Here is an 11,756-nt window from a genome sequence, read left to right on the forward strand (position 1 = left end):
ATATCGCCCTGAGATTTTAGCGATGCCAGGAGTTCAACATGAACTAAACAATTTAGGCAACCCACAGCTGCTAGCTTTACACGGCAAAGAGCAAATGCAAGGAGTCCTCTTGGTGGGGGGGGGGGGCGCTAATTTCTGAGCATAACACTGAGGCCATCGTCTGTCTCTCAGTTTAGACCTCCTGAAGTCCAGGCAGCTCGGAGTGCCCAGATTTACACCAGTAGCATCGTTAGCATCTTTAGCCTTTTGCAGCATCTTCCTTTTCAAACAACTTTAGACTACATGCATGTGTCCTGTATTTGTCCCAGTAAATGAAGGTGTAGTATCAGAAAATAGACTGCAAAGCAAATGAATTCACAGAAGTATATGTAAATGCATCAAAAAGGTACAAGCTATTTTCTTCATGTGGAGATTTGAATTAAACTTAAAGTGATAAATACATGCATGTCAACAGCAAACACATGAAAATGAGCAATTGTATGCATTTTGAGTGATACTGTCCTACACGCATGTAGGGTTACACTAGTTAAACTTTTTGCAGAAAATAAAAATGCTATACTGTGCATATTCAAGTTACCCGAGAATAAATATTACCAATACAAACATAGTTATATTTATCACTTATTTAAGTGATGCAGACAATGAACCTGGAGAGTAGAATAATTTTAAGTGTGTTCATTTCAGTCATGTATCAAACAGTTTCCTGAATTTATCCCTGTTAATACTTATCTTGTTTCCAAGAGTTGGATTTTTAAATTACAGTTACTTTCTCTCCCTCCTACATTACAAGTAGATTCAGCATTTTAAATGTGATATATTACGCACTGTTTATTCCCTCTACATGCAACTATAATTAATATAACAGTGTATTCAACTTTCTCAGGCTGAGTCCATTTCATTCCCCTAAGAAAATGAAATTTACTTTCTGGGGAAGGAGTGGAACAACAGAATTAATCGACATCACGGTGTACCTCAGCATCATTTATGGTGTGTGGGTAAGAGGTGTGGGAGGTGTTTGCAGTACAAATCCCTCTCCACACACTTTTTCGTGGAGAGGTAGTCCATCCCTCCCTCCCTCCCATCTCAAACAGCAGTGGCTTACACTCCACCCTGCATCTCTGCGCCGAAAACTTTGCATGAGGCGCTGAAATTACTGTTAGGAACTCTCAAAAGAGGTATGAGCGTGGGGGGGCTGGGGGGGCTGGGGGGGCGGGGGGCGGGGCCAGTTATAATTAATACGAATGAAAGCGTTCGAATTACTGATGCGCATAATCGCCAACAATTCCCAACCACCCCCCACCCCCAACTCACCCCCCTCCCCAGCTGACTGCCCCTCCCCCTCGTTGCCTGTACGTGGGAGCTGGTGAGGAGTCATTAGTCACACAGGGTTTGCTCGCGCACACAAACACGCCCGGGAGAGGGGCGCACACAAACACGCCCGGGAGAGGAGCACACAAACACGCCTGGGAGAGGGGGCACACAAACACGCCCGGGAGAGGGGAGACACAAACACGCCGGGGAGAGGGGAGCACACAAGCACGCCCGGGAGAGGGCGCACACAACACCCTGGGAGAGGAGCGCACACAAACACGCCTGGGAGAGGGGCACACAAACACCCTGGGAGAGGGCGCACACAAACACGCCTGGGAGAGGGCGCACACAAACACCCCGGGAGAGGGGCGCACACAGACACGCCCGGAGAGGAGGCACACAAACACGCCCGGGAGAGGGGCGCACACAAACACGCCCGGGAGAGGGGCGCACACAAACACGCCCGGGAGAGGGGAGCACACAAACACGCCCGGGAGAGGGGAGCACACAAACACGCCCGGGAGAGGGCCACACAAACACGCCTGGGAGAGGGGAGCACACAAACACGCCCGGGAGAGGGGGCACACAAACACGCCGGGAGAGGGCCACACAAACACGCCCGGGAGAGGGCACACAAACACGCCCGGGAGAGGGCACACAAACACGCCCGGGAGAGGGGCGCACACAAACACGCCCGGGAGAGGGGAGCACACAAACACGCCTGGGAGAGGGGCGCACACAAACACGCCCGGGAGAGGGGCGCACACAAACACGCCCGGGAGAGGGGCGCACACAAACACGCCTGGGAGAGGGGCGCACACAGACACGCTCTCGGGAGAGGGGGGCACAAGAACGCCGTGTAGAGGGAAGGCAGACAGAAAAACACAGCTCAGAGGTAAGAGGGGTCGGCACGAGGACAAAGCACGCACAGCAGGCAACAAACACGCTTGGGCAAGGCGACACAACAGGTGAGAGAGGGGAGACAAAAGCCGGAGAGGGAGACACAAACAGCTGAGAGAGAGGGCACAGAGAACGCCGGAGAGGAGACCAACAGGCTCGGGAGAGGGGGTCACACAGACCCGCCTGTGAAGGGGAGCATCCAAACACGCCTGGGATGAGGCAGCCACCAGCCTGCAGGAGCCCCACACTACGCTGCCTCCTCTCGGTGGTCCAGGGCGTGTCGCGCTGAGAGCCGCCAGTGATTCATCCGAGGGAAAAGAGACAGACAGGTAAATAAGACGACATAGCTCAAGAGGTAAGAGCGGTTGTCTGGCAGTCGGAGGGTTGCCGGTTTGATCCCCGCCCTGGGCATGTCAAAGTGTCCCTGAGCAAGACACCTAACCCCTAACTGCTCTGGTGAATGAGAAGCATCAAATGTAAAGTGCTTTGGATAAAAGCACTATATAAATGCAGTCCATTGGGCACAGACAGCAGTCAGACAGGTAACAGGTAAATAAGACAGTGTTTGGGGCAGAGAGAGCACAGTCAGACAGGTAACAGGTAAATAAGACACCGCGTTTGGGACAGAGAGAGCACAGACAGCAGTCAGACAGGTAACAGGTAAATAAGACACAGCGTTTGGGGCAGAGAGAGCACAGACAGTAGTCAGACAGGTAACAGGTAAATAAGACACAGCGTTTGGGGCAGAGAGAGCACAGACAGCAGTCAGACAGGTAACAGCGTTTGGGCACAGGCGACAGTCAGACAGGTAAATAAGAGAGAGAGGGAGAGAGAGAGAGAGAGAGAGAGACAGTGAAAGAGAGAGAGAGAGAGAGACAGTGAGAGAGAGAGAGAGAGAAGAGAGAGACCGTGAGAGAGAGAGAGAGACAGTGAAAGAAAGAGAGAGAGAGAGAGAGACAGAGGGGGAGAGAGAGAGAGAGAGAGAGAGCCCCAGGGCCTCGTCATTGAGGCCTGCTCGGTCCTGACAGCCCGTCGGTCTGATTGACAGCTCTTCCACATGCCAGTCTTCTCTTAAGAGCCACAGCTTTGAGGATGAGGCCAGGCCACCAGCTCTGTCTCTCTCTCTTTGTCTCTCTGTCTATCTCTCTGTTTCTCCCTCTTACCATCTCACTGTCTGCCTCTCTCTCTCCGTCTGTGTTTCTCTGTCTGTTTTCTCTATGTTTGTTTCTGTCTCTCTCTCTCCCCATCTGTCTCTCCATATCTGTGTCTCTCTCTCTCTGTCTGTGTCTGTCTCTCTCTCTCTCTCTCTCTCTCTCGGTTTCTGTCCCTATTTCTCTATCTGTCTCTCTCTCTCTGTTAAAAAAGGGTCACACATGCAGAAGTGCCACCTCTGTCCCAGTCTAACCCTAGCCTACCCCAGTCCATTCTTCTTCATGAAGGCACACAAACGAAACGTGTTGCCATAGCGAAGCGTTGGGACTGTCAGATGCGCGGGATGGCGGAAAGCTCGGCGCCACCGCGCGGAGATGAGCCGCCCCCACCCCGCCCCCGCCCGCGCGTTCAATGGCCTGGGTTTGCGTGTGCCGCTGTGGGAAACTTCTGGAAGCCCATCGCATTGAGGCTAACCAGAGTTCCAGAGTTTCTACCCCTCCACCCCAGTCCCCCCCCACCCCCCCACAACCCCACCCACACCCACCCCCCCACCCCCAACCTGGACTGGCCTACTGGATGCAGGCCTGGGCCGTTCCGACACAGAAAAAGACCAGGTCGTTCCCAGGAACCAATCCCCTGCTCCCTGCTTTTTTAAAATTTTTTATTGGCCCTCTTAATTACACCATGTTTGGGTGATTTTTATCAGAAAGCAGAAGCTTTAAGCCTGCACGTAAAGTGGGGGTAGTGGAGTGCTCCTCGCTAAAGACTCTCCATGGGCACTTTTATGAGAACAGATTCCGTTTTATCTGACGATCAAGATAAAACCGCCAGGCTGTTCATTGCTTCGGCGTTTCTCTCCCCCCCCCACCCCCTTCCCAGATCTGGAGCCCGAGGAATTCCTGGGTCGGGGCAATAAATCGTCTTTTCCGACCAATTCCCTTTTTTTTCCTGAATAACTTTTGTTGACAGGGTAGGAATGTGAGCTACACCTACGTCTCTTTTTCTCAAAAAGCTCACCGACAGCATCTGCTGCAGCCCGGCGCTGTAAATTACCCTTTGATTCCAACAAACATGATGGCCGTCCTGGAAACAAAGTTCAGCAGTGCTTTATGGGAATTTGAAAAAATTAAATAAAAATTTTTTAAAAATACATAGTGGACATACTGTTGCTGGACTAAGAGCACATATGTCACTGAATAAATATATTGTGCGTCTGCTTTTGTTTTTTGGCCATCAATAAATCCACCGAGATAAATCATGGGAAAATATTTTATGAAATTTTGCGAGAAGGCCAAAATAGTGTCACAAAGTCAATGTAAGCTACATCTCAGCAGCAAGGTAACCTTGAGTTACAGTAAACCGATACTCTCTTTTCTACCTCTGCACTGCACTCAGAATATGTTCACAGCCTGTAAGGTCACAAACTCAAAAGGTTTTCCATTCATGCAAAAAAAAAAAGGAGAATGTAGACTAGTGGTTTTACTGCAGTGTGCTACAGTAGAAGGATGTTCCACGTTTTACATCCGCATGTTCGCTAACTACAAGGTTACAAACTCAAATAGGTTTCCATTCATGAAACAAAAAAGTTAGCATGTAGTGGTTTGACTGCAACATCTTCGGACATTGCAGTCTCTCAAACTGTTACACGTAGAGCTGAGTGACACGCTCGCAAATTAAACCCAAATGAGTTAGTCATACTTAATCACTGTTTTCCTTCTGCAATGGCCTATTAGGCTGATTTAGGGGAGATTACCGAGGAGCCTTCAAATGTGCTTCCTTAGCAACGGCCACTGGCGGGGGTCAGTCCCGCTCCATTTGCCAGATGGGTTCTTTCAATGTCAAAGCACCGGTGTATCTGCACGTAGTTTCATAGGTGCATAATCAAGGCGCGTTTGTCCTTCACGGATTTTTTTTTTTTTTTTTTTCAATTATTTATTCACATGTCTCTTAGCAGGTATTCATCTTTGTGTCTCGTTAGAGTTTTCCACTCTCTTTGTTGACGACTCTGTGTGTGTGTGTACGTAGGGTACCTGCACTCTACCTTTTCGCAGAGCAAGCTCTGGCAGCGTTTTAATCATTCGGGCTCGCTTTTTGTTTTGTTTCTGACAGTTCTATGCCCTCGCGCGGCGACGCACAAAGCCCCCACGAAACCGGCTCGGCTTTCAGGGCTCCTGAAGCGAAACTACCGGCTGCGCTGGCGATTCACCCCGACGCCGTGCCTCGCCGTCCCGAGGAGCAGGCTCCCGTGACAGGGATCCGCATTCCCCTTTTTGTCTCGCTGTTTGTCAAAATTGTTTCAATATGTATTTTTTGAAACTGTAATGTTTACGCGATAAATCTTCTTGTCAGCGCAAACAAAAAAGCGTCAGAGCCCACTGAAACCTAGCCGGGGCTTCTGCAGGTCGTTTCTTTTCCAAGCCTCCATTTCGGAGCTCATTGTTGGGAGGTAAGGAAACGGACCAGGTCCTGCAACACTGACTAAAAAAAATATGGTTCTTTTGAGCACCGTTCTGCCATTGAGTCAGGCCCACCTAACTCTGTACCTCCTGAATCAATGCCAGCGCCATGCGCAGTCCTGCTCCAGGACGGATCGCGCCCCGACGCAGGCCTGTTTTCGCCCTGTGCCGACACAAATTTACATTACCATAATTTTCGCTGCATTCCAGCATCAGATAACAAGAGACGGAGGGAGACAGACGGGCAGATAGAGCAGAGAAGGAGCCGTCTTTTGTCGAAGCGGACCAGAGAGAAGATCTGGGCAGGACGGAGCTGGCCAGTGCTCTCCCAAACACAGGCGAACGCTATAAGCCCTGGCAATAAATCTGTAAGTCTGGGGAGTCACAGCCAAGCCCGGCGCTGTGTACGGTGATCAGAAAAGCTAGAAACCAGATGTTGTGGAGCGGGTAAATAAGGCAATCTATCAAGAGTGTGCTTTAGCCATCAGTCAAAAAATAAAAGTTCTTATTGAGCAACCGATTTCAGCAAAAAAAAAAAAAAAAACTTCAGGGAAGGAAGACCACGAAGGAAGAAGTCATAATTAACAATATTATACCCCACGTAAAGCATGGGAAGATACTTGAACAAAGCATAATTTATGATTATGTTTATTATTATTAGTATTATTGCTGTTGTAGTAGTAGCAGTAGTCATAGTACTAGTAGTAGCACCAGTAGTAGTAGTCGTAGTAGTAGTAGCAGTAGCAGCAGTAGTAGTAGCAGCAGTGATAGTAGTAGCAATAGTAGTAGTAGTAGTAGCAGCAGCAGTAGAAGTAATAGTAGTATTATTGTATGAATCATTTTATTAACAACAGGTGTCAGGGTTATACTGATCTTGTGCTTCATTCACCTTTTCCTGTATGTAAGCGGGTGGGGAATAAGAAGCAGAGCATTCTGGGAGAACAGAACAGGAGGGCATGGCGTCTCAGGCTGGGATAAACTCGGATGGCAAACCTCAGGAGAAAAACGCGAGGAAGCGAAAGCCTCTTTTCAGATGAAGAATGTACTGAGGTTGTTTTTTTCTAAAATCCCTAAATCCAGGTATGGCCTAAGTAATATTAATTTGAGGGCGTACAGGAAATGATGGCAAGGTCGTTTCCCAGACAGTGTACAGGATCTGGGAAATTAGCAACAGGGGCAACAATTGCCATGGTTTTTTATGAGGTCAGAGACAGAGTGTGTTATCTTTCACAAACAAAAGGCTGCTGAGATTTACTGCGACTTATTTTAATTCATTGGAATATGTTGGTGTTCAGGTTCACAAAATGGGGTTTGAATTCATTCCCATAACCTAGGATGAATACAGATACCTGTACTGCCGTTTAACCTTCCAGGTGTTACAGCAACAATGATTGGACAGAATCGAAGTGATTCTCAAATTCCTGTCCTCTCTCAGCAGGTACACACTATGGCGGTGAAACTTTTCCACTGTTTATTTACTGCAAGTGCTTCAACCTCCTCCTGCTCCTGTACATCATTCTGTACATCAGCCATTTCAGATAAAAACTACACACACACACACACACACACACGCGCAAACACACCTGCACTGAAAAACGGTTTCAGTTGTTGACTGTCCAGTCAAACTATCACCTGCCCAGAGTGTTTTTTTTTTTCTTTTCTTTTTTTCCCCCCAGTTTAAATACTGTACAGGTAACTGTACAGGTAACCATCACAAATTAATACACAGGCAGGACAGTCATCTCCCCAGCTCCCCCAGACTGGTAATTCTCTGGGTCTATTTACGGGAGAGGGGAGACAATGACACTGCTGCTGCTCCGGGGTAGCACTTACCTCCCAGTCATTGCATAATTATAGCACTTACTGCATAATTATGGCCCTGTGACACGGGAGTAAACCATTCTGAAATGTATTTATCTTATATCTCCCAGGAAAGGCGATTACACCCGGGGGATTGGTCCGGCTGCGTGCTTCATTCATATGGATCCACGCGGGTCGGAGCTGCTTGTGCACGCATGCATTGGGAAGAGGCAAATAACAACAGCCATTCGTGATGCCTCTTATGAAGTTAGTTATGATTATAATTTTTTTTTGCGCTGGGAACTGACTTTGCAGCGTGACTGAGTTCAGATACGCGCTTTGAAATTATTATCTGATTGTGGGCAGTGTGGCCATGCCCCAAAACGTTTCATTTTTTTCCTCTCCATTTTAAGAGGACTCCAAAAAAAATATAAGAACAGGAATGATCAGAACAAGAACAACAGTAAAGATGCTGTAATCTCTAAATTTCCCTTCTCATGCAACAGATACGAGCCACCTAACAATCACCCCCAAATCATAATGACAGGGCTTTACATAGCTGGAGTCCCCCCCCCCCCCCCCCATATTACACAACCAGGCTTCGGAATCCTTATCTTGACACGGCTGTCAAAAAATTCAAGTGTAAATAGGCAATGCCCAAACCTTTGCGCGGGGGAGCGTGGGAGATTGTCTGCGCAGGTGATGCTGCGAAGTGTTTGAGGTAAGCGCTCGTGCTCGGATAAAGACGAGGCCCCAGAGACCGGGAGACCGCTCTAAGACCGGGCTTATCCCGCGGCGGAACGGCGAATGCCCTCCCTCCGTCCTCGCCGTTAAAGAAAACCCAATTTCCTGCTCCGCTTTCTGGCGCTACCCACAAAAGAGTGAATGGGTGAGAGAGGCGTTTTTGGGAAATTAAATTCACCTCCCCTGGAAGGAACCAGAGGAGCCCTAGGAGGGACGTGTCCCGTTGAACTCCTGGGATGTAGGCCGACTTTTGATCCCAAGAACTTTTTTTTTCCTTTATTCCTTCACTTTTTGGTATGGCGAAGAACACTTTGCTCTGTCTGAGCCCAGAAAGAAGGACCAGTCTCACACTGTCTGATATATATTATATATTTCCTAAATTTATGCTGAAAATACAAAATAAAAATGATAAGCACACAGTGATATTTTCTGGGTTAAATCAACTCTTACAGAGTATATATATATATATATATAGTCCCAATTTCGACTCATAAGTAGTCTGTATTTGAGTTGAATTAACAACTCAAACACTGAACATTTTACTGTGTAGGCCTATGAAAAAAATGGATGGATAACACTGATTTATTTGTTGGTGCTTTTATATTTATTCGTTTATTTATGTCACTGTGTAACTACACCCATACGTGCTGACCTCTTTTGTCGTATAAAAACACTGATTATACGCATAAGCCCCTAGTGTGTGCGTTGGGCGGGCAGTCCCGAAGACCTGGAGGTGTGGAATTTCGTTTTGCACAAGGGTTACCCGTCATATCATTCCGTGAAGGACAATTCTCATCTCGCAGTGAGAAGTATAGGCATGTAGGCTACAATGGTTTTTAAAACATAAGTATCACCAGGTTTTAGACTGATTGAATTAAATTGTCTTCAAAAAATTGTATTTACAAACTAAACTTATAGCACATGTAACATGCGCATTTTTCCTAAAAAGTTGCTCTGATTTTCGAACATAGACTAAATACTGAGCCTGACAATTTAATGTTTTTTTTTTGTTGTTTTTTTGTTGCTTTTTTAACACCAAATGTATTACTTTCTTAGCGGTTTCAATAAGCTTATGGTGGTATAAAGTTGCATTATCAATAGAAATAAAATAAAAAACAATAAGGTCTGTACTTTTAGGGTCATGGTTTTCCGCGACATTGGAAAAATGGCTTGATTATATTATGTGAAAATAAAATCATAGGCTACATAAAAATGAAAATACTCAAAATAAATTCAAGAGCACGGGAGCTATTATCCGTTTTTTTTTTTACAATTTTCTTCTCTCCTTCTCAAATGTATGGGAAGTGATCCTTTGAACAAGCCTATTCTATGATTCTGAATGAAGTGTAGAGATAGAAATAATTCTCAATATTCAGGTCAGCTCGATTTTCCATAATTCAACATGCAGACATGTTTTCTTAATTCTCAAGCTACGGCCGACTGAAGTGACGACGAAGAGGCTTTTGAGACACCGCGGAAGAATGGTTTTAAAGACATTGCAGATTTACCAGTATGTCTGAATAAACTATATTCAAAAGATATCCTTCGTCAGTTTTACAAGTTTAAATTCGATTTCAACCTGCCAAATTCATGTCTTGCTCCTTAGACAAAATCACTCCAACTTCTGAAGAACAAGGAGGTCAAATTTTCATTAGCACTGATGCAGTTAAAAATACAACACGCATACAAGCCCAGGCAGACCGAATTTTATATATTTTAATAAACTTACCACAAAGGTGAATACCACAATAATATTCTGACATTTGAGATATATTAATATATATATAATAATATTATAACACACACGCACACACATATATATATATATAAACACATTACTTGATACAGAAGCCATGTTCTGTGAAAAGTTAGATAATGAAAGGTTAAAGCACGAGAGCTTAAACATCACCTTCATTCGAGCCTGAAGATCCATCCAGTCATGTCCGAACATCGTTATTTAAAGTAATATTTTCCATTTCTCCCAATCTCAAGTAACAATGAATTCTTAATTCCTATAACTAATCCATCTATGTTCACAACAAGTATAATTGAGAATTAATTATTTCTTGATTATTTGTAAACGAACGGGAAAAAATCCCGTTAATTGAAAATGAAATAAAATGTCATATTCTTCTTGAAAAAAAATGAATAAATGAAAACGAATGTCCTGCATTTGAGCGTTTCTCGTCTTTATTACGTATTATTTATTTCGCATTTTGTGCTTACATTCGTTTCAAGTGTATACGAATTTCTATTTGCGTAAAATACATTTTAAGACACGAGTAGATCTTTAAACATTACTGTGTATGATCTGAGTTCTGTTCTGCCTGCATAATGTCTACATTCTTTAAATGCGAAAATAAAAAAATAAAAATCTTTGGCATAATAAACAGTTTTTTACACTTTACCAGTTTTAGGGTGAGAAATACTAGGTGCTTGTCTGTGGTTAACTCTACGGAAAGGCTACACTTAGCACAATTTGTGCAAGCAAAAGTTTATGGATGCAATTCATATCCAGATGGATTTCCGACATAAAATATCATTTGATGCATACATTCACCTTAGTTCAATAGACAATTAATCAATGATATGCCATTTTATTTAATGATATTATTTAATCTAGTCTAACATCGGGATTTACCCCCTCAACAGAACATTTGAAACTCGACTTCTGAGTGATACAATGGCGGCCTTGCTTTGAACTTTTCATACTAAAACCAACACGTTTCGAAGAAACTTCAAATATATTGCTCTTTATTTATACTACCTTGCCTTAACAATAAGTTCATATTCCCTGAAGTTTTACAGTTTACAAATGACCACACAAAAATGACACACAAAGGCGAGGTTAAGACACGCAAATGAGTCTGCGTATAATGTATTTTTCAGAGGAGGACATTTTGTAAAATTATTCAAAAACAATACAGTAACTAACTAGGTTTTTTAATTATTTATTTATGTGTTTGTTTGTTAGCAACCAACAACTTTTTTTCCCAACATGGTAAGTGACAGAGAAAACCGGTCCATCTCATAAAGATTATTTTCCTGTTGAGATTTATTATTTATTGCAAAGATGTTTTTGACTATCTAACCGAAGATCGTTTGCTTTTTGTGATTATTTTTTGATCTTGTGTTGACTAGGTAGACTTATCTCTTTTCAGGAATATCCGTCCAACGTGATCATTGATTCTTCACCTACTAATGTTTTGGACCATGAGCTTATAAATATTATAATATACCATCCATACTCTACACAGCGTGAAATAATTAGAGCATCTCTGTATAATTTGCTAATTGCATTGCTTGGCGCAAATGCAGCCGCAGTTTTCACTGTGATAGTGTAGCCTATTCATGAAAATGACAGCAATTTGTGAACTGTACGAATAATGGAAG

General features: G+C 44.5%; 1 long non-coding RNA gene across 1 annotated transcript in view; it reads right to left on the reverse strand.

Annotated features, from left to right (window-relative positions):
- The window catches only part of LOC135262678 (uncharacterized), a 28,702-nt gene that overhangs the window by 6,660 nt on the left and 10,286 nt on the right, over nucleotides 1-11,756 (reverse strand). The gene's annotated exons all lie outside the window — the stretch shown is intronic.

This window comes from Anguilla rostrata, chromosome 9, assembly GCF_018555375.3.
Source record: "Anguilla rostrata isolate EN2019 chromosome 9, ASM1855537v3, whole genome shotgun sequence".
In the NCBI taxonomy this organism is placed as follows: Eukaryota; Metazoa; Chordata; class Actinopteri; order Anguilliformes; family Anguillidae; genus Anguilla; species Anguilla rostrata.